This window comes from Ambystoma mexicanum, chromosome 9 (genome assembly GCF_040938575.1).
Source record: "Ambystoma mexicanum isolate Mex_15411 chromosome 9, UKY_AmexF1_1, whole genome shotgun sequence".
Classification (NCBI taxonomy): Eukaryota; Metazoa; Chordata; class Amphibia; order Caudata; family Ambystomatidae; genus Ambystoma; species Ambystoma mexicanum.
Genome location: NC_090931.1, coordinates 1,130,206,606 through 1,130,231,273, shown reverse-complemented (window position 1 = coordinate 1,130,231,273; position 24,668 = coordinate 1,130,206,606).

Sequence of the window (24,668 nt, the reverse complement as noted above, 5' to 3'; positions counted from 1 at the left end):
ACAATGACTAATTATCAACCCTTCATTCATGGTGATGGAAATGTACTTAATACTTGCCATCAACCCCTACAATACCTTCAGATCAACTTCTATGTACTGGGTGCAGCTTTGAAGCCTAGATTACTTCCTATATTCTTTAAATGAACACCTTACTTGAAGAGATCACACATGACTAACATAGGACACACGGATTGGAGGATCTGTATGACTAAGATAAAGATCGCCATCTAGAAGACCTAAATACATCAGACACCAACGCAGTGTATCAAACTTCCTTCCCACATTTTTGGGGGAAATAACTGCGTGTGGATGCCCACATGTTAAACCTTACTGACTAACTTCCATCATACTGAAGAATGTGAAAAGAAGCTTTTGGTTGGCATTGAAAACACTTGGGTGGATGGCCCTCCACAGCCCCCATCTGTCAAAGAAGCATTCAATGCCATATATCAAGCAGTACATTCAACCATGCTCTCAGTCGTGAATCATGAGCTACAGGAATGTATGTTCATTACAGGTTTTGATTACGCTGCAATGAATTTGTACATTTGAAAATCAGGGTTTTGGCTTCAGCCAACAAAAAACCTCTTAAATATGGCAAAATAATTCAGCCTTTTGATGATATGGTCACATTAAGCAACCTGACGATATGCTGGAGAAAGAAAAAAAATGAAAATGTATGCTGAAGGTTCATATAAAATGGCAAATAAACTATCATTCAAATTGGCTAAATGATCTACAGGAGGAATTATTTGATGCACATTACCACCTGAGAGAAATTGATATGATATGATATGATATGATAGTTTATTTATATAGCGTCTATACACAATGTGTTTCAAAGCGCTTCAAGGCAAGGGAGGGAACAAGGGAAAATACGACGACATTCTTACAGGCCATGAACAGTAAGGATGTGAAATTAGCTATCGTACTCGGCCTGACGACATTTCAGATAGTGCAAGAGCTAAGACATAGATAAGGAAGGGAGGGGGAGAGTGGGAAGGAAATGGAAACAGACAGGCGACTACCGTACTAGGCCTGACAACATTACTGGTAGAGCCGGAGGAAAACAAAAGGTGAGGGAGAGGGGTGCAGAAAGGGAGGAGAGGAACAAAACAAGCGACTTTCGTGCTAGGCCTGACATTGTTTCATGTAGTGCTGGAGGGAGGGAGGGAGGAAGGGGAACAGTAAGGTGATTGGGGAGCGACAGACGAGGTTGCTATCATACTAGGTCCAGGGAATTTTCTGATAGAGTAAGTGCATAGAAGAAAGTAAGTGGAGGAGGGGAGGAGATAGGAAAAGGGAGAGGGGAGGGGAGGACAGAACAGAGAGTAAGCAGTCAAAAAGAGTGGAGAAGCAAGAGGGGAGAGTGAATACAATTGCAGAAGTCAGTAGTAACACATAATGTTGCAGGTCTGGATACAAGATGAAGATGGGAACAGCATGATTCAGGGCCACCATGAGTACAAGATGCAAAGGAAGTCCATCATGAGAGTTGAGAAAGGGTGACACACCGTGAATCAATGAAGTCCATAAAAGTAAAATCCAGCATTGGCCACAAGACGGTGATGGTGCAACCAGAATGTATCAGGACAGACTCCTGTGTGCGGGAAGGGGGGCACAAGAGAGAAACACGGGGGGGCCAGAAAGGGTGGGAATGGCCTGTGGGGACAGAGGGTGTAAGCACATGTTGGTGCATGCTTACCTGCTGTCTTAACAAGGGGTCGGACCCTGGATCCTCCTGGTCCGAACAGGTCCAAACAGGAATTGCCCTTTTCTTTGACTGCCCTTCGTTTAGGACGCTCGGGCGAGACACGCCCTTGATCTAAGAGTTAAGAGCAGGAAGGAAGAGGCAGGGCAAAGAAGGAGGGTGGTGCTTAGACCAGGTGACCTAGATCCACTTACACCTGCTCCCCAGCTGCAAAGGAAAAGAGGCTGGAGGGCTCCTTAAGTAGGGAAAAGAGCGGCAAGCAGGAAGGCACCAGGTGGGCGGCGCTTGCTAAGTGGTGAAAAGGAGCGGCAACCAGGAAGGCACCAGGTAGGCGGGCTTAGGCCAGGTGACCTAGATCCACAAATTGAAATAGTATTTGTGATTTGATCAAATTCTTGGCGGACAACATCTTTCCAACTACACAATGGAAGAGATTCTCCTCATGCAAACTGTATTACTGCCCAGCAGAAACATAATTTTTTAAGGTAAATTCTACAACTTCCTCCAAAATCCTGTGTGCCTTCATCTTGCTAATTAATAATATCAGAGGATGGAGGATTTGAGAGTATTTAGACATTTCAAAAGATGTTTAGAAAGCAAGGTGAGATACTTGCTAGAAAATCTCATTCATGATATGATCAAAGAATAATTCCTACATCCCTTGAAAGCATCATGTTGAATGACAACAGTAATGCCATGACCGCTGGCCATACAGGATTTCAAATCACTTTTAAGATATCTTGTATGGGGAAATATTTTTATTGATCCCTCAAGACTGTTTTGTATTCGGTCAGTTACAGCCTACTTTGCCTACAAACCAGTATCACCTACAAAAAAGGAGGAATTACATTACCCTATTTTTATACTCATATTGACACTATCAGACCCGTGGTTGTATGTGTGAAAATGCATGCTTATTCTTTCCTGCCTTACCTGCCGATTTACTATATGGATAGGATTCATACCAGCCCCAAATTGAAAGTCTGAGCCAGCAGATAACTAACCAGATCTTCTTTTACTTTGGACTTCCCCAAAGGGCAGTCATTTAATTAGTGAACTCTAATCTAAGATATTTGAAAAGGAAAACACTGAAAAGGAACACTGAAAAGGAAAAAGGAAAGTCTTATAGTCTTTCACACATGCTGAGGAGAGAAGCAGTATAATAAACCATTCTGAGAATCCTAAAGAAGTCTGCTGAAGACTTAGGACCTGTTCAGATTTCCGATGATCCCATTTTGAAGGCCCTGAGCATTCCCCTTCCTGTGGCTAGCCTTGAGTCCAACTGTGAATGATGAGTGATAGGAAAATGGTGTATCCTCATTACCTCTTTGAACAGAAACAAGTACAAATGCTGATAGATCTATGTACTGCACAATGAGATTTGCATTTACTTGAAGAACAGGGATATCAACTTCGATCAGAAATTACTTAAAATAGCACATTTGTGGATGGAGAAGGCATTCCCCGGAAAGGGACCTGTAATATAGCACAAAGATAAGAACCAGTGGTGAGCCCGTTCATGATGGTGTGATCAAACTAAGAACAAAATGACTTACAAAGATTAACTGAAACTAAAAAGGAGTACCATACAAATATACACAATTACATTATTACATTACTATGTGTCACTGGAGGGAGAGGTTGGTTCAAGTGGGGAGGATTCGGGAGAGGGCAGACAGAGCTGCCTCTTTAGCAAGTAAGTAAAGTTTAGGCTAAGCTTTGCAAACATGTCCAGAATCTACTGGGGCATTTGCAATATGCTTTTGCATGTGCGCAGAGGAAACTGGAGAAATTTGCAGTAAGTATGAAGATGCATTATGATCAATCATGTGGCTATCAGGTCTACTTCTAGAAGAACTTTCATGATGAGTACATCTTCAGACAGAGGAAGGGAATTCATCTGGAGGTGGCCTTGCACATAGACCATGACAGTCATCTTTATGATAGATTGGAATTCTATGCAAGGCATTAGGAAAATAATCATATAAAATAATAAATTCCTAAATGACAGTTTTATTCCAACCCAGGTGACATGACATTTCTTAATGTCTTGTCTAATTATAACTGTCAAATACTTTCTTCTCACAGAGTATATACCCTTATTTTTCCTGGAGATGGAGGACCCAGACATGGCCCTCATTACGACCCTGGCGGAAAGTGACTGACCGGACCGCCACAGCGTAAATAGCGTTTCCGCCATTGCACGAAGGAGCAAAGTGCGGCCCATTCCGACCCATCGGGCACGAGCACCACGGCATGGCGGAAGTGCAAAGTCCGCGATGGCGGAAATGACCCCAAAACGGCCCACACCGCCGCCGTACGGCGCCCTGGGTGCAATACCACCACCCATCACAGCGGACACCGCAGTGTGTGCCTACCGGAAAGTACGGTGACCGTAAATATACGGAAACGGAAGTAAAAACATGGGCCCGGAACGGGAAACATCCCGCCGTACACCTATAAAACCACTAAAACCACACAACCACCAAAAACACTACCCTGAGACACACCCCAACCCGTCATCCACCCTAGCGAAACCAAGAAAAATGGGAAAAGTAGCGAAGAAAGCGTGCGACCGCAAGCGGCAGGTCCACTTCTCCCGTGAGGAACTCACCGTGCTAACAGAGACCCTCCAGGAGAATGCTGCCGTCGTCTTCTCCACGCAAATGACCAGGACGGCACTTGCAAACAAGAAGGCCATATGGGCTCTGGTGGCACAGCGGGTAAGTGTGGTGGGGACCGCACCCCGCAACCCACAGCAATGCCGAAAGCGATGGGACGACCTGCGGATACGCGTCCGCAGCATACTCTCTGCCAACCGCAACATTGCCACAGCCACCGGGGGAGGTCCTGAATCACCCATCAAGTTGACCCCCTGGGAAGAAATCTGTGCCTCCACCATCGGAATGGAGAGCATAGAGGGAGTCGGAGGGATGGAGAAAGGAGTGCAGACATCCGAAGATTCAGGTAGGTGGGCCAGATAAAACAATGCCAAATCCACAAAGTCCATCCATGTGAAGTACCATGTGTCCACATAGTGCAACAGAAACACATGTCCAGGAGAACGTCCACACACATCGGCCTGATAGCGCACGTTAAAACCCACAATAAATACATAATTAATTAAAAACCCCTAAAACACGCACTACACGTGCAGCAGGCACACCCTAACTGCAGGCTGCCAAACAACTGCACCCTCACTCCACACACAAATGAAAGCACCTCCAAGGCCCCGACCCAAATCACCCTCAGGTACCACCCCAATGCATGTGATACAATGCCATTCCAATTCCCACAGACCCATCAATAACCCTCGCCCTCCTTTACTCCACCACAGGGTCCGATCCAAACGACGAGCATCAGGACACCCCTACCAGCACACCTGCAAAGAGGGCCAAGACCAACGGCCAAAGACCCTCCACCTCAGCTGCACGCATCAAGACACGGCGGCAGCACAAATCAGGTGGCAGCACAGAGGAGGGAACATCAACAGGCACCCCAGCAGCCAGCATGCCCACACCACCACCACCACAGGTCCCCCCAACGGATGCCACAGAAGGCACTGCCTCTGGTGGCAGCAGCACCATAGGTGACACCCCATTGATGGCAGCATGCTCCGACACAGAAGACGGGGATGTCGAAGTCAGATCCATCCATGACCTGTCCCAATCCCCCTGTCTGTCCCATCCCGTACAACATGAGGATACCACGCAGGGGCACCCACAAGACGACGACTGGCCATCCCCCACAAGCCCTGTGGCAAGGCAACATGAGGTCAACAGCCCCTCTGTGACACCCCCGCAAATGGCCATGGCCCAGCAGAGGCAACAGTCCCTCGACCAGTTAATCATGCAACAGCAGCAACTGGCCACGCTCCTCAAGGACCATGCCGATGAATGTGGGGGCACTAAGGCAGACATAGAAACATCAACTGAGACACTCAGGGCAGAAATGGAGAGAGGTACAGAGACACTAAGGGCACAAATGGAGAGAAGCACCGAGAGCCTGAGGGGGGAACTGCATGCGACGTCCAAGGACGTATGTGCCGAACTTGCCGCAGTGCGCCGTGTGCTCACTGAGCTCTCGCAAACCCTTAGGGACATGCATGGACGTGAGCAGGCCGAGACATCATCCGTTGCAAGTTCCGTCCAGGGCAGCCCCCAACGTAGATCTGGGAGGAACCTGCGCTCCACAGGCAGGGGTGCCCCTGGTACCCGCAGAGGGGGCTTGCAATAGCGACTGCCCACTGACAATGAGCATCTTTGGACACTGGTGTTCGGGGGGGAGGTAGGAGGGTGGAGGGGGTGTGTTGGGCTCACTTGGGTGGCGGGTCGATAGGGTGTACAACATGATATCACATATGCCATAAACAGTGCACGATCAACCAATGAGATGTGTGGACATTGATCTTTGTGTACTAGGCCATCATAGGCGTACAGTCCATATTGTGCATGTCCCAGACACACACAGTGCCACGAGTCCCGTGTCCATGTATCAGCCACCAGGCGTGAGTGCTAGAAGCATGCATCAATGAGATGCTGACGAATGTCACGGCCCTCCGGTGCCTCGCAGACTCCTTGAGGTGCTGCCACATCCCCACCCTCATCATGACGATCATCAGGTGCTTGCAGTTCTGCGTCAGGGGGCATGGGCACATTTCTACGTACGCACATGTTGTGGAGCATGACACATGCCATCACCATCTTTGCAACCTTCTCATGGCGGTACAGGAGTGCCCCGCCAGACCTGCTGAGGCAGCGGAAACGACCCTTCAGTAGGCCGAATGCCTGTTCAATGACTACATGGGTACGTGAGTGGGCATGGTTGTAGTCCTCCTCATGCTGGTCCCGTGGGTTCCGGACTGGTGTGAGGAGCCATCTCTTCAGTGGATATCCAGCATCACCTGTATGTGGACGATAAACGTATGATGTGGAATGCCATTGCTACGTACGCACACCCCCCCCCCCTTCCTGCCAGGTCATTGCCGAATCACATACCCCACATTATCATGCATGTAATGAGACTCACCGAGTAGCCAGGATCTGTTCCCTGCGTGTCGCTCCATGTAGCGTGGTATTGTAGAGTTCCTCAAGACCATAGAATCATGGGTTGATCCAGGGAATCGGGCACAACAATGTGTAATGATCCTGTTGGAGTCACACACCATTTGTACATTCAGGGAATGAAATTGTTTTCGGTTGCGGTACTGGGCCTCCATGGCATGTGGGACGACCAATTCCACATGGGTGCAGTCGATGGCACCAATGCAACCCGGTATGCCGGCAAGTGCATGGAATCCCACTTTTGTGTTGGTAATTTCCTGCTCCGAGCGTGGTAGAGAGATGTAGTCGTCTGCGTGCTGCAGGAGGGCATCGAGCACTTGCAATAGTGTCCGTGAGAACAGTGGCTGTGATATGCCATGCAACTGTCCGACTGTGTGCTGGTAGGTGCCTGTGGCCAGGAAGTGTAGTACAGACACCACCTTCAGTAGGGGTGGGATGGCGGTTGGGCTATCTATCATGCTGACAAGGTCAGCCTGTGTCATGTCCACAATGGCGGCTATGGTGTCCCGGTCCAGACGGTAGAGGGTGTGGATCTGCTCATCAGTGAGGTTGAACGGATGTGCTCGGAGGCGTGGGATTGCGGGCTGCCTGCGTGGTGGTGGTGGCTGTGCTGGCGGCCCTTGCTGGCCCTGCCTTGGCCTCCTCCTCCTCCTGCGTCTCCTCCGTGCGGCCGGTTGTAGTTGGTGTTCGTCTTCTTCTTGGAGTTGGAGTACTTGCAGTGCTATCAGGTCCCCCAGGGCCAACATCGCGAGTCCTGCCGGTAGCATTTCGGTGTGGTTGTGGGAGGAGACTGGGTGTGCAATTTATGTGTTTTCAGGCTGTATGGCCTCCACCTGTGGTGATTCATTCCACCTGTGCAAACTGCTCTCCCCTTTGGCCGAGCACGTCCCGCACACAACGCTGCAATTCGAGGAATGGCATCTTGCTATTGCAATCATGTATTTGTACCCGATGGCCGTGTAACATTGGTTGATATGTTCATTCTGCTGTGGTCCCATTGTTTCACATACTATCTGTGCAGTCGCGAACAGACTTGTGAAGGGTCAGTGGTACGTAGTACTCGAGTAACGGTGGGCCCTCATGCATCACTGTACCGAGTTGCAACGACGGGCGGGGCGTCCCATTTGTGGGTGAAGGCAGTTGCCATTTTCACACACAGCCGCACTAGATGGATTAATTTGTGATTTCAAACGGCCACAGATGCCTCTTCGACGTGATGTTGCAAATGAGGAATTCGAAGGGCGGCGCTTTCGGTTTTCAGCTAGCGGCGAGGAAATGCCCACAGGTCTGACTGCAAATATAACGTTCTATTGTTCAATGTCCTTGAGACAGGGGCCATGGCGAGGATGCAATGATTGATATGAATGGTTTGGGATGCGCAATAGCGACGTGGGCGATGAGGCCGGACGTTCCCAAATACATGTTACTTCACTACACTGGAATTACGGGCTGGGGCACTGTGGATTTTGCAGGCTGCATAACGCACAGACTCAATGGATATTTCTAATGTTATGTGAGTAAATATTCAGGCGTTTTAATCCCGGGATGAGGGAATGATGAATGGATGCATGGGCAGGTGATTTGATACAGAGTTTGCCATGTACAGGGCTTCTTGGAATCTATCCGCCTCCCCTGCGCTATGTGATGCAGGGCTGCCATAGTGGGACCATCGTCTATCTGGCCTTGTTGAGCCCTCCCTGTCTCGACGCGCCCTCAGACACTTGTGTCCATGCACGTTACCAATCCCATCTGATGGATTCTGTTTTGACAGACGCATGCACAGGTACACTCGTTTGTGATGGTGTTTACACCTCGATATAGATAGTTATGAGTCGCAAGTGGTTTTTGGGTGGTGATGATCCTTTGGAGTGGGCTAGCATGCATATGGCTGTGGATTTAGTGTGATCATTGAAGTGAGTTGTTCGAATGTAGTTCTGATGGGCATTCTATTCTTTTTCTTTTCTTTTGGTTGACAGGTATCTCCTCCCCTTTTGCCACTGCCATCTGTATGCCACTCCTGCAGATGGCTTTTACTCCCGACACCTGCTGCTTCGTGTTAATCAGTGGAGCAGCATTACGATCTTATGGGACGATCGCCAATGGGCCACATGCCCTTACGCAGTACTAGTGGCTCGGAGCAACATTTCGGCCTTTCAGCTGGACTAGTGCCTCCCCATTGGGACGGCCCTGCGGTTCTGTGCGCTTCCATGTTGCCTTTTCGTACGTGAATGTGGCTCTGTGTACCATGATGGAACAGGGCGTCACACAAGTAGTGGCTGGTCATTTCTTGCGGATGCAGCCCACAATGGTGAAATGTGTTTTGGAGTTCATGGCCTAATGGCTGTATGGGCTTGGTGATTTTGTTGTGCATTAAATTTCTATTCTGATTTGGCCCGTGTAGCGTTCTTCTTTGCAAGTGATGTGGCATATTCCTATTTGGGGAGCGATGTATTGTGAGGAGATCTGCATTGGGTTCCAGCTTCGGAGTTTAGTTGCGTGGTACTGTACTGGGCGCGTTTGCCTACGAAGCCCAGTGAGGTCAGGGATGGGGGCTGCCAATATGACTGTTTGAATGTTGTCATGCTCAGGGGCGGGGGATTGGGTTTTGTGTAACAGATGCCGGTCAGCCAGGTGGACTGGTGGAATGATGTGATTTTCGGAATGTTGCTGGTCACAGGTGCCTGTGTTTGCGTGCGTTTCGGGGGGGGGGGGACTGTGGTCATGTCCATTGGATTGGCTTCTGTATTCGTGCCATCTGTGCCCTGCAGCTCCCATTGGCCCCTCTTGTGTTTCTTTTGTTCGTTGGCATGCATGGGTGACTTGTACATTTCACTGGTTGCATTGTGACTTCATTGCACCTACTGGGAGTTGTACTTTGTGGGCAGGGAGCGGTGTACAGGCACTCAGTGGGGCCGTTTACGGTTGATTCGCGATGCCGTACTTCTCTCCATGGCGGAATGGTACATTCCGCCATGCTTGATGGCGTTAGGTACATGTCCGCTAGGGACGGAATTGGCGTACCCTTGCGCCATGGTGGTGTTTACGGTTTGGCATGGCGCGCGCGCGCGTGCTTGGTGCAGTTAGCGTTGGCGTTCACTACGGTGTCGCTAATGGCTTCGTACTTTGCGGTGACGGGTCATAGTCGCACCGAGCGCTATTCGATGGCGGTATTGCATTTCCGCCATCGTTTTCCGAATTCCGCCAGGGTCGTAATGAGGGCCATTGACATTAAGATAAAAGACCAAATCTTTGAAAGGAGGAAGATCCATTGTTGAACAAACATGAGACTAAGATGTCAACTATTCCTTTCTAAATATTCCTCTTTGTTCCCTTCTACTATTGGAGGAACAGCTGTGTGACCCAATGGCAGGGTGATGTTGGAGAAAGAGATTCCCCTGCGTCACATCATTATTAGCACCCTTGGGGAAGGCACCAGCCAATCAATAGCCTCAGAATGTGGGCAAAGACAGCCTTTGAAAGCCCATGTTTTCTTCCGACAGTCAGCGCCTTCCCCTGTGTCTCCCCTTAGCTGCCTGTCCAAGACCCCTTCAGCCGCTGTCGCCACACACCTGCTCCCACAGACACATGATTTTATTTTGTCTCCTGTAGAAGCCATACTTCAGTTAGTGATCTAATTATGATCTTTTGCCCTTTTTGAGCTCTTCCTTAAAAGTTGCCCTAATGGGCAATCCTGGGGATTTATTATTTGTTGTATATATTGAGCATATCATGAGCAACAAAGCAATAACACACTTTTTCACAATAAAAACAATGTTATTTCTCAAGCATAAAATGTGTTCTTAAACGAAGACCAACAAGTAGTTTAGAATAATATGTTTGGTTAATGGGCAAAACATTATTTTTCAAGTAAAACCCATAGTACTGATGTGCCTTGTACGTATAGGTGGTGCATGATCCAAGTCCATGCCATAATGCATTGTCTATGAATAAATAGTCACATGTTGGCACATGCATACGGTTAGGCATACAGGCACTGATGACTGCTTGATATGATATGATATGATATGGTATTTGTAACGCGCCTATACACAAGTGTTTCAAGGCGCGACGAGGCAGGGAGGGAGGGAAACAAGGGGAAGACAGACAAACGATCCTACTAGGCCAGGTGTCATTCAGATCGCGCAAGTGCGGAGGTAAGGGGAAAAGGAGGAAGTGCAGGGGGAGGAGGTGGGGGGGAAAGTGCAGTACAAGGTAAGTAGCGTAAAAAATAATAAATAATAAATAATAAATAAAAAGGGCCAGCTGGTGGCAAGTGCGAGGTAAGTGCAGAGCAAGTGCTGGGAAGGGGGCTGTAGGGATACAGTGACAGTCCCACAGTGCAGGGGGAGCCAGGGAGGCAGTGCAAGTGGAGAGTGGCTGGGCCCTGGACCGAGGTTGCTGAGAGTGGCCCAGATGCAGGTTTAGTGCTGAATTCAGTGGGGAGTTAAGCAGGTTTAGCAGGGGAGAGGGAGAGAGAAGGCAGAAGCGAAGAGGAAGGTTTTGAGGTGCTTCCGGAACCGGAGATGGTTCTCCTCAAGTTTCAGGGAGGCAGGAAGGCTGTTCCAGAGGGAGGCCCCTGCTGCGGAGAGAGATCTACCCCCAGCTCGTTGCTTCGAAAAGCGGCTGACCATGAGGGAGTTGGAGACGGATGAGCGAAGGGCTCGTGAAGGAAGATATTTAGGAAGAGAGAGTTGAAGGTATTTAGGTCCCAGGCCCCAGAAGGCCTTGTGGACAATGCAGAGGGTTTTGAACTTAATCCTCGCAGCCACTGGGAGCCAGTGAAGAGATTTCAGTCCTGGAGAGATACGGTCCCTGGGCTTGAGGCCAAGGACAAGTCTCGCAGTTCTGTTCTGGATAAGTTGCAGAGGGCGGAGAGTGGAGGCAGGCAGATTAAGATAGAGGCTGTTACAGTAGTCCAGCCTTGAGAGAACCAGGGCTCGGGAGACAGTGAGCTTCTGGGGGAAGGAGAGGAAGGGAAGAATACCTCTGAGGAGGTGCAGCTGGTAGTGTGACTTCTTAGAGACGTCAGATATATGAGGAGAGAAGGAGAGTGTGGAGTCGAAGATGACCCCGAGGTTTTTAGCCTTACAGGTAGGGGCAGGAAGGGGGCCAAGGGAGGCCGGCCAGAGAGCTGCAGGGAAGGAGGGAGTGGGTGTGCCGATGAGTAGAATCTCAGTCTTACTGGCGTTGAGGCAGAGGTCATTGGCGGCACACCATTCCTGGATAGCAGACAGACAGTCGGAGATGAGGGAAGGAGAGGAGGAGGCCGAGGGTAGCCTGAAAATGAGCTGGGTATCGTCTGCATAGCACTGGAAGTAGGGGCAGAGAGCGGCGATGCGGTGGGCAAGGAGTGCCAGATACTGGTTGAAAAGCCAGGGAGAGAGGTTGGAACCCTGGGGGACACCACAGGTGGTGAAAAAGATGTCAGAGAGGAAGGAGCCCATTTGGACCTGGGAGGGTCGACCGGAAAGGAAAGAAGTCAGCCATGCCAGAGCCTGACCAGTGATACCCAGGTTATCACGGAGACAGTTGAGCAGGATGGCATGGTTGACAGTGTCAAAGGCAGAGGAGAGATCGAGCAGAATGAGAACACAGGGAGTGTTGGAATCGAGGTTCAGGAGCAGGTCCTCACGGATGTTCAGGAGAGCAGTTTCCGTGCTTCTGGCCGCTCTGAAGTCGGATTGATGGTCATGAAGATTACCAACAGATTCAGCATGGAGGTTAAGCTGGGAGATGGCCAGTTTCTCCAGGAGCTTACCCAGGAAGGGAGTAATGGAGATTGGGCGATAATTGGCCGGGCAGGAGGGGTCGGAAGAGGGTTTCTTGAGGAGGGGGTGCACAAGGGAGTGCTTGAGGGGGGATGGGAAGACTCCAGAGGCGAATGAGTGGTTGCAAAAGTCAGCCAGGGCAGGAGCCAGGGAGTCGATGTGGTCCTTGATGGTTTTGGAGGAACAGGGGTGAACCTGTTTAGACGAGGCTTTCATAGATCGGACTTGTCTGGAAACCTCATCAGCAGAAAAAGGTGGAAAACCAGAGAAGGAGGGCGGAGGGGCGGCTGCAAGAGAGCAAGAGGAAGAGCCGGGAAGAGAGGGAGGGGGGAGAGAGGAGGAGAGCGAGGACAGGATGTCCTGAGTTTTTGAGATGAAGTGCGAGGCCAGTGCAGTGCAGAGGGCCTGGGAGGGGACAGGAGAGGTAGAGACTGCAGCAGGGTTGGCCAGCTCCTTGCAGATTTTAAAGAGTTCGGCCGGGTTGTTAGATGCCTCAGAGATGCGGGCTTGGATAAGGGCTCTCTTCTTGGTGAGAACGGAGAGCCGGTATTGCCTTTGGAGCAGGCGACAGGCCAGTTTGTCAGAGGATGAACATGAAGCACGCCATTTCCTCTCTGCCACCCTGCACTTGCGTTTTAGGGTGACGAGATCCGAGTCATACCAGGAGTTACATTTGGCTTTGGGCTTCAGGCGGATTCTCATGACGGGGGCAAGGATATCGAGAGTATCAGATATAGAGGAATAGAGCATGGAGAGGGCTGTGTCAGGGTGGGAGTCAGCCGAGGGGGGAGGAGGGGGCGAGAAGGTAGCAGCGAAAGCCTCAACTGACACGCGCTTCATGGGTCGGATGACCGAGAAGGTGGGTGGCAGTGAAGAGGGTGGCTTTGCCTGTGGGGTAGGGAGGGAGAGGTGGGAGGATAGGAGAAAGTGATCGCTCCAGGAGAGAGGAGTGGAGAGAGGGAGGGAGAGGGGAAGGTCAGAAGAGATCAGAGCATCAAGAGTGTGCCCTGCAGAGTGAGTAGGCCCAGACGGGAGAATAGAGAGTGAGAGAGAGTTGCAGAGTTCGCGAAAGAGACCAGTGGGGGGACAGGAGGCATCGAGGTGGATGTTGAAGTCACTGAGAAAGAGGAGTTGGGTGGTTGAGGACAGGAGTGAGGAGGAGAGGTCAGCCCATTCAGAGAGGAAGGAGGAGATTTGACCAGGTGGTCGATAGATAGTAGCCACGGTAAGGGAATGGCTAGGAGAGAGAGAGAGTCGGCAGACAAGGCATTCAAAAGAGGAGTAGGTCTGCGTAGGAGTGACAGAGGCAGGAAACAAATAATACATCTGTTTTGAAACAACCTTTGTGGGTGTGGCATTCGTTAGGTGGCATGTCATTTACATTTGCATAAAACATATTTAGGATGCATTGGCGTAAAATCATTATGGGCATTGTAATTGCATGGAAGCCAGAAGCCATTTCAATTCAATATGGATGTCAGAGAGCAATATCCACAGCATTGAACACTTATGAATAGATTTACATGGCTACATGTTACCAGAACAGCGCCTCTTTCTTTAGGATGGATGCTAATTCCTCAAACAGTGTGTAAATAGCAAATGTTTAGTTCTGTGAAAATCCTGACATCAAATTGCCTCTAATTTGAAGCTAATAATGGGATGGGTCCAATTAAATCCTTTGAAGCTAATAATGGGATGGGTCCAATGAAATCCGGGCTCTCTTGTGCACTCCCAATACATGAAATATATTTTGATAACATTTACTAATGTTTACTTGATGACTTGTTAAATATTCACTACCAATATTTTGCTCTATGACATGTGCAGTGCTACATTGCAAAGTTGAATTTAGAAGTGTGCCCAATAACCCCGCTGTGAATTTAGAAGTGTGCCCTGTAACACCTCTGTGCAAAGTTGAATCTAGAAGTGTGCCCAATAGCCGCTCATTGAAAGTGTATTTAGAAATGTGCCCAATAGCCTCCTTGTGAAAATCGAATTTAGAAGTGTGCCCAATAGCCTTTCTGTGAATTTAGAAGTGTGCCCTGTAACACCTCTGTGCAAAGTTGAATCTAGAAGTGTGCCCAATAGCCACTCATTGAAAGTTGTATTTAGAAATGTGCCCAATAGCCTCCTTGTGGATATCGAATTTAGATGTGTGCCCAATAGCCCCTCTGCGAATTTAGAAGTGAGCTCTGTAAAACCTCTGCCCAAAGTTGAATTTAGAAGTGTGCCCACTAGCCCCTCTGTGAATTTAGAAGTGTGCCCTGTAACACCTCTGTGCAAAGTTGAATTTAGAAGTGTGCCCAATAGCATCCCTGTGAAAGTTGAATCTAGAAGTATGCCCAATAGCCTCTCTGTGAAAGCTGAATTTAGAAGTGTGACCAATAGCCTCTCTGTGGAAAGTTGAATTTAGAAGTGTGCTTAATAGCCTCTCTGTGAAAGTTGAATTCAGAAGTGCATTTAGAAGTTGAATTTAGAAGTGCGCCCAATAGCCTATCTGTGAAGGTTGAATTAAAAGTGCACCCAATAGACTCTCTGTGAAAGTTGAATTTAGAAGTGCATTAGAAGTTGAATTTAGAAGTGTGCCCAATAGCTTCTAGGTGAAAGTTGGATTAGAAGTGCATTTAGAAGTTGAATTTAGAAGTGTGCCCAATAACCTCTCTGTGAATCTAGAAGTGTCCCAATTGCCCCTCTGTGAAAGTTGAACTTAGAAGTGTACCTAATAGCCTCTCCGTGAAAGTTGCATTTAGAAGTGTGCCCCTCTGTGAAAAGTTGAATCTAGAAGTGCATTTAGAAGTTGAATTTAGAAATCTGCTCAATAACCTCCAGGTGAAAGTCAAATTTAGAAGTGCATTTAGAAGTTGAATTTAGAAGTGCGCCCAATAGCCTCTCTGTGAAAGTTGAACTTAAAAGTATGCCCAATAGACTCTCTGTGAAAGTTGAATTTAGAAGTGTGCCCAACAGCTTTTATGCAAATGTAGAATTTAGAAGTGTGCCCAATAGACTCTCTGTGAAAGTTGAATTTAGAAGTGTGCCCAATATCTTATTAGTCTAATATTGTGCCTGGTTGAATCGACTAATCTCCCTAATAACCTCGCTGTACAAAGTTGATTTTAGAATCATGCCTAATACCCTCCCTTTATAAAGTCAAATTGAGAGAAGTGTGCCTAATAGTCTAATATCCCCTCTACACAAAAATTGAACCTAGAGATAGACCTAATAAATCTGTATACAAAATTGAATCTAGAGGTAGACCTAATATCATCTCTATGTACAGTTGAATTTAGAACTGCACCTAATAGTCCAATATCCCCTCTATACAAAACTGAATCTAGAGGTAGACCTAATACCATCTCTGTGTGCAGTTGAATTTAGAAGTGTACCTAATGGTACCTAATAGCCTAATACCATCTCTATGTACAGTTGAATCTAGAAGTGTACCTTATAGTACCTAATAGCCTAATATTGCCTCTATGTACAGGCGAACCTACAAGTGCACCTAATAGTCAAATATCATCTCTGTACAAATTGAACTTGAAGTGTGCCTAAAAGTGTGCCCCCACTGAATATAGAACTACAATTAGAAAGCCCTCCTAAATTCCACCTTCCCGCCCTGCAATCATCCACCACCCGCCTTGCCCACAAACCCCTGCCACCTTCCCCCCGACTGCACCCTTTCCCCTCCCTAAAAACTGCATGCCTAGCCCTAGCAAGAACCGAAGCTGCATCCCTCTCCCCCTCTAACCTCCTTCCCTCTCTCACACTCCAATCGCAACAAAGAAACTAAAGAGGAAACATACCTGGTCCCCCTCAATCTCTCAGCACTCTTTGCCTCCCCTATCTCGACCCACCACCTCATTCCCGCAATCACCTCCTTCCCCCGTGGCTTCACCCTTCCTGAAACCCCTCTCCTTCAATTTCTCATCAACTGCAACTGAAACCCCACACCCCACCTTCAAATCCCCCGAACCAAACCCGATCATCCTACCAAGCCCACCAAGTTTTCTGCTTGCCCACTATTCTGACAGAGCATCACTCACCCAACCCCTCTCCCTCCACTCTCTCCGCCACCACCCCCTTCCGCTCCAGCTCCGAGACCAACCTCACCTGCCGATGTGAACTGCATCCTATTTAATGCCCGATCCGTAGCAAAAAACAGACAATGCATCTTTGACCTCCTTGCCTCTGACAAACCAGACCTAGTTTTCATCACTGAAACTTGGTTCTCTGACGACTTTACCTCAATCGCTAATGAAGCCTTCCCCCCTGACTACTCCCTCATCCCACTAAACCATCCGTCCAGAGGAGGGGGAGCAGCATTCGTCTTCAAGTCTCTCTTCCACGCCTCAATCATCGACAACCAACTTTCCATTCCTTCCTGCAAATCTCTCCTCGTTAAACTATCCCTCTCTCTGTCGCTCTCACACAGCTTCCTAATAATCTACAGGCCCCCTGGCTACGATAGACAATTCGCAAACAACCTCTGCGACTCTATTGCCACTCTTCAACTAAACCATCCCAACCTCACCCTTCTTGGAGACTTCAACATATGGTTCGACATCCCCACCAACCCTATGACACACTCTCTGTTTGACGGTTTAGACGCAATTAACCTCCATCCCCACATAAATGGCCCGACTCACTATAAAGGACACACTCTTGATGCCATCTTTAGCTCCAACACCCTGATTATTTAAAGCCCCCCACCCCTATCATCTGGTCCGATCACTTCATTCTCTGGTTCACCATTTGCTCACCCGACCCCCTTCCCGTACTCGAATCTGAACCTCAGAATCTACGCAAATGCTGAAAAAAACTAAGAATCGCCCCAGACCTAGCCGACGCACTCCTCCAGTCTCCACCACCTACCTGCCATCTCAACAAACAACTAACCCCTCACGCCTTTGACTCATGGCTCAACGCACCTCTGATGCGGCTCACACCCCCTTGCAAAGCATCAACCCGCCGTGGCCTCTTCCCCAGATGGTTCACTCCTGAGTTGAAGATCACTAAACAACTATATAAATACCTAGAATGCAAATGGCAGAAAGACAAAACCCAGGAGAGCAGGGCCACCTTGGCTCGACACCTTCATCAGTACAAGGCCGAAATCCGGAAAGCAAAAAAAGGCCACTACAACCCCAAATCCTAAACTGCAAAAACCCAAGCAAAGAACTCCACAAAATCATCTCCGAATTCACCAATCCAGCTTGCACCACGACCGTCCCGACCCCCTCACAATCGTGTGTGCGATTCACTCTCCCTCCACATTTACACCACGGCTCTATAAAGAACAAATACTCTACCCTCCAAACTGGCTCTCTTACATCCACCAGGCAATTCTCCGCCCGTACCGGCCAGCCTACTAGCTGTGACCACTACGCAACCAACATTCAAATCCTTTAGTCCAATATCACCAGAGCAATTTCTCAAACTTCTATCTGCCCGCAAACCATCTGGCTCGCTGCTGGGCCCTTGCCCAGCCACAACCCTCAAAGAATTGTTCGCTTCCACCTGCGCAGGAGAACATGCAAGATCCATCATAAATGCCTCCCTTTCCTCTGGTATCTTTCCAGACGCATTCAAAACGGTCCATGTCAAACCTCTAATTAAAAAACCTTTGCTCGACCCTCTTGAGCCCAAAAACTACCGCCCCATCTCAAACACCAGGTTACTTGCCAAACGCATTGACCGAACCGCCTACTCCCAACTAAATGCCTTTGTCGAAGCCAACAATCTCCTAGATCCTGCCTAATCAGGTTTCAGAGCCTGTCACGGAACTGAAACCACCCTAAAATCAATCTGGGATGACCTTAAAATGACAGCAGACTCCGCGGGATGCGCCACACTATCCGCCGCCTATGACACGATCAATCACTCAATCCTCCTAGACCGCCTCCACTCCCTAGGAATTTGTGGAACCGCTCTTAAATGGATAGCTTCATCCCTCAAAGATAGGTACCAAATAACGATACTCTCCACCTATACCTCCCAAGCCCTACCAGTCAACACAGGAGTCCCACAAGGAGCATGCCTATCCGCCTTCCTGTTCAATCTCTACTTGATCACCCTCCCACCAATAATTCGTTCACACAACATCCTGTGGTACAACTATGCCGACGACACTCAACTAATTCTTAAACTCCTGAACTCAAAACCCAACTCCCGACCTGACCTGGGCTCCTGCCTCCTTGACATAGAACTCTGGATGACCCAAAGCCACCTCCTGTTAAACCCCTCCAAAATGGAAATCATGGTATGTGGCAACGCCGAACTTCTTCCGCACCCACTACCATGGCCATCCGCCATGGGCAACTCACCGACCCCCTCCAAATCAGTGAAAAATCTTGGAGGCACCCTTGACTCTGACCTAACACTCTTGCGCCAAGTCAACAACCTCTCAAAGTCCTGCCACTACCACCTTAAAACCCTTAGGCGCATCTTTCCATATCTCTCCTTTCCCAACAGACTCTCCGCAGTCCAATCAATCGTTATATCAAGACTGGACTACGCAAACCCCCTATATCTCGGAGTCCACACGTACCAACTGAATAAACTCCAAAGGGCACAAAACGCGGCAGTCAAATTGCTACTTGGGCTTGGCCCAAGAGACCACATCTCCCCAGCCCTTAAGATGCTGCACTGGCTTCCTGTAGCCCGAAGGGTGACTTTCAAAACCTTATGCATCTCCCATCGAGCACTGCATAAAACCGAACCTCAATATCTTCAAGACAAGCTAAAACCCTATCACCTCCCACGCACCCTAAGATCAAGCTCAGCCGGCCTCCTAGTCATACCGAAGACAAACTCAGTCAGGTTAGGCGGATCATCATTCTCAGCCTTGGCCCCAACGCTATGGAACTCACTCCCACCCCACATCCGCCTAACTGAGGATTTAACATCTTTCCGCAAACTGCTGAAAACCTGGCTCTTCCCCTAAAACCAACCCATACTATAAACTAGAAGGACAAACAGAATTAAACGAATAAAGTAGATCAAAGCAGTGAAATGGTTAATAAGAGTAAATCATACGGAAACAGTAAAGAGATTTAAACTGCTGAAATGGACAGAATGCATGAGTAGTGAACAAAGTGAGTGGCGCGGATGAAATAGTTAGAATGGATGAAGCAGGTGGAACAAATGAATGCGCTGAGTGGAAGAATGCATGAGTGGAAGAACAGATAACTATATAGTTCGAATGAGTGTGGAAATCGAATGAATATGTAGATCGGAGGAGTGTATAGAATGGATGAACATGTTGAGCGGATGAGTGTGTAGAGCAGCTGGGCGTGTAGAGCGGACAAGCATGTAGCGCGGATGAGTGCGTAAATACAGAGAATGTGCAGAACGGATGAGCGTAAACCAGATGAGTGTGTAGAACAGATGAGTATGTGGAGCGGATGAGTATGGAGAGCATGTGACAGCTCCAGGTTGTATCTGCAGGTATCTGCAGGAGAAGCAAGTAGAGCGCATGAGTGTGGATAGCGGATGAATACGGAAGTGCGGGAGAGTGTGTAGATCACCGGAGCAGATGAATGTACAGACCGGGCGAATGTATAGAGCGGATGAGTGTATAGATCAGATGAGTGTATAGAACGGATGAGTGTATAGAGCGGATACGTGTATAGAGCGGATCAGTGTATAGAGTGGATCAGTGTATAGAGAGGGTGAGTGTATAGAGTGGGTGAGTGTATAGAGCGGACGAGTGTATAGAGCAGACGAGTGGATAGAGCAGACAAGTGGATAGAGCGGACGAGTGTATAGAGCGGATGAGTGTATAGAGCGCATGAGTGTATAGAGCGGATGAGCGTATAGAGCGGATGAGCGTAGAGAGGATGAGTGCGTAGAGCAGATGAGTGCGTAGAGGAGATGAGTGCGTAGAGGAGATGAGTGCGTAGAGGAGATGAGTGCATAGAAGGGATGAGTGCGTAGAGGGGAAGCGTACATAGAGGGGACGAGTGCATAGAGGGGACAAGCGTGTAGAGGGGATGAGTGCATAGAGGGGATGAGCGCATAGAGGGGATGAGTGCGTAGACGGGATGAGTGCGTAGAGGAGATGAGTGCGTAGAGGGGATGAGTGCGTCGATTGAGGTGAGTGCATAGAGGGGATGAGTGCATAAAGGGGATGAGGGCATAGAGGGGATCAGGGCGTAGAAGGGATGAGGGCGTAGAAGGGAGGAGGGCGTAGAGGGGATGAGAGAGTAGATGGGATGAGTGCGTAGAGGGGATGAGTGCATTGAAGGGATGAGTGTGTAGAGGGATGAGTGCATAGAGGGGATGAGTGCGTAGAGGGGGTGAATGCATAGTACGTGTGAAGGCATAAAGCGGATAGTGCCTTGTGCGAACGAGTGCCTGGAGCGAACGAGTGCCCAGAGTGAACGGATGTGTTGTGTAGAGCGGACGAGTACGTAGAACTAACGAGCACAGATTGCATCCAGTACTGATGAGTGCGTAGAATAGATGAGTACGTAGAACTGCTGAATGCGTAGAGCATGGGGCAGACAGGAGTGCATGTGCAGGGCAGACAAGAGTGCATGTGTGGGGCAGACAAGAGTGCATGCGTGGGGCAGACAGGAGTACATGCGTGGAGCAGACAAGAGTGCATGCGTGGGGCAGACCGGAGTATGCAGAGCGGACTGGAGTGCGCGGGCGGGCTGAATGCATGAGTGCGTGGAGCGGACCGGTGTGTATGGAGCAGACTGGGGTTCATGGAATGGATAGGAGTGCATGGAATGGACTGGAGCGCATAGAATTGCGTGACGTATATAGTATGGTTTGGACTGCAGAGAACATCTGAAAGAGCATATAACCCATCATAGCACACCACCACGCTTACTCTCTCCTTTACATCACCACTCAACTAGAACACAGAGATACTATGACACCATTCGGTATAACTGTTCTCATACCAACATCTGCCGCTCACTCCACACCATTCTAAGTAAACACTGCTGGTTACACACCCCCCAGCCAGGCATTCTCATCAGGCCTAACGCAGCCACATCTGGTCTGGATAAATCCTGCCAGAACGAACACATACTCCTGATCTCTCAACCACCACACCTACCGCTAAGAAGCAGCTATTACACGAATACCGCACGAGCTGCACACATACCCGGTGCTCACACGCACCTTTTGACTCCCTCTACTCTCTCTACTGATCTGAACTTCGGTTCCCAAGGGCGTTCAACCTACCAGCGCCTTCAGACCATACCAATGGTATATAAGGCGCTATATAAATGCAAAATAACATAACATAACATAACATTGTTCCTGTAATAGCTTCATGCTCTAAAGATGATAATAATGATAATGATGTTAATAATAATCATAATAAAGACGTCTGTGGGGATATAACTTCCCAGCAAAAAGTTATTGCTCATGGAGTTTTATAAACACATTGAATGCTAAAATGTTGTGACCTACTAACCAAATATTATCCATCAACGAGTTACCAATAATTGGCTTTGCCAAAATTGATAATGACGCTATTCCAAGAGCCAGCATTGAAGATAAACTGAAAAATAGTGACAGGTAGGCAATCGAAATATTACACAATGATAAGAGGACAACGTTTAATGTGCAAATAGATATCAATAGTACGACAACTATTTAACAGAAGGTTTACAAAATTAAAGGTCATGTCTTGTCTTGATTTGTATCTATCGATTGGCGTAGCGGGGCCCCTGCAGCCCTGTGCGTGTGTGGCATCCCCACCGCATGTCCTTCATAAAGAGATAATTTTCATTATGGTCCGGTCCCGTAAAGGGAATCATTTCTTGATGAATCCAGAGTGACTTCAAAAAGAAACTACATACACCACATGAGGCAAGGGAATGCAGCAGTCCTTTCACGCCCAACTGCCTATAAATACATGCAGTTTTGGAGAGGTGTGTTGTAATACAGTCGATGGTTCAACAATTGCCACTGGTGCTACATAGTCGCAGGACACGGAAGCTGACAAACCATTAAAGTAAATAAGAACCAGTCGGTTTGGTCTTGCTGTGTGTCATTCTTCAATGCTAATTTAAAGCACTCTCCCGTAGACACTTAAGCATACTGATTAGAGCTTTCTTTGGATTTTATCACCAGCACCCATACTCAGGGTTATATATTGCTGTTCATCACACCATGTCAGTTGGTCCATATCAAAAGAGGGCGAGTAGCCTTTAAACTCCTGTGGTCATTGATAAGTGCAAACATCCATTCACCGTAAGTGGACCGTCTATAGCTATATTTGTTTCTCTTTAGGAATGGTCCCTTCCTAATATTTGCAATAAAGAGGCCAGCAGTATGGAATTTTGAAAAAGTACTCCATGAAGACTATGTACTACTAATCAGTACGGTTCAGCCCCTGTAGTGTCGAGCTAGGTAAGACTCAAATCCTATAGTGTTGTCCTATATTAAGAAAATATGTGTGTTTGGTGTGTGACTGCAGTAGTGCAGGCAGTGCTATGTGCTTCCCTATGTGTTCCCTGGACTTTGGGAGTCTCTCTACAGTGCCTATTGAGAAGGAAGAGCAGCTATTCTAATGAACAATTTAAAAACACGTACACAGCATGGAACGTGCACAATGTGTGACTGCAGTTTTGCAGTTCAGCAGGTGAGGCGTAGCAGGAAATTATGAAGTGTCTTGTAACCATGCCAAGGACTAGTGGCAGGGTCCATGGACTGGTGAGTGCTCCCTGTTTGTATGTATGATCTACGTAGCAGTGTCAAGCTCACCAAAATGAATCAAGGCTCCTCAGCGTTTATGCAGCTGACCATGAATATACCATTACCGCTGTCGCCTGGTGATGGCCCATCTGGGGTTGTTATTGGTCCGGTTATGGTTATGCCACCTGCAGCAATGCATACTGGGGAGAAACAAAAAGCAAACTGTTACAAGATAACGTACTTCTTTAATCCGGTTATCAACGTGGTGGAAATTTGTAACAAGAAACAGACTTCTATTCAATCTGTCATGCTTTCCCCCATCGCTTGCCAAGGGTCTACGATATGGGATGCCGGTGTGCTGAGTGCTCTAGATTTCGCATATTGCTTGCAAACGGTGGGGAGCAGTGTCGCCTTGAGGTCATGCCCGACCTGATGGGTATATCAACACATGATTCAGACGCCTCTATCTCCTCCTACGCATCCACTCCTGCCCCAGTGCTGCCAAGGATTCTGTCTGCACTGTTGAAGTCCTGGGACAACACAATCACTGAGTCGACTGGTGTTGGGCAGGAGGGTTTGCTTCTCGAAAAAAAACAAGTGTTAGTAGAAGGAGGATTTAGTAGAAGATCTTGAACAAATGGTTATGTCCTGTACTATGTTAACAGGGAAGAGCTTAATGTATTTTAGAACATTTCAGGACAGACGTCATGATGTTGGGGGAGTTGACTCTTGGAAGGACTGCTTTGCAGGTAGAAGTGGTAGAACCACCTCTACAGTCCTGTCAGTGGCGGGCTTTATTGATAGCTTGGAATTAAATGAAATATTAATTGACACTGTATAGACAATCATTTTTTAAGTATGTTTTTATGCTGTTTGCACGACGTTTTAATGTCTAAATGATAGATTGATTTGATGCATTCAATTTTCCCTTTTAGATGTATAATGTATTAGTGTGTGTTCTTATGATCTATGACTGTGTTTCATTTTGTACATTGTGAATTTTATGTGTTTTGATGAATTGTTTAAAGGCTTTATTGCCATCAATTATGACAATAAAAAATAAATTTTATGTAGCGAGCAATTCCTTTTCCTAATCCTTTTTCAGGTACCTTGCACCATATAAACGCTTCCAAGTACCTGAAGAACATCCCCCCACTTTCCATGAGAGATTGAAACATTGTTGGGCCCACCTGAAGGGTCTAAATAAGCATAACAAAAATTCACAGGAATTCATAGGACCCAAGAAATAATATTCAACAAGTCATACATCATATGTAATGTTAATTCTTCTTTAAATGGTGCTGTAGGTGATTAAGGTAAATGATGCACCTTATATGCTTATTTTGCGCAATCATTGTGTAATATGAAATAATAATAATAATAATAATAAAATAATAATATCAACAATACCTGTCTTGTTCAATATCTCACTATGTGTTGTCAAAATTGCTATATATTTTAAATGAGGTT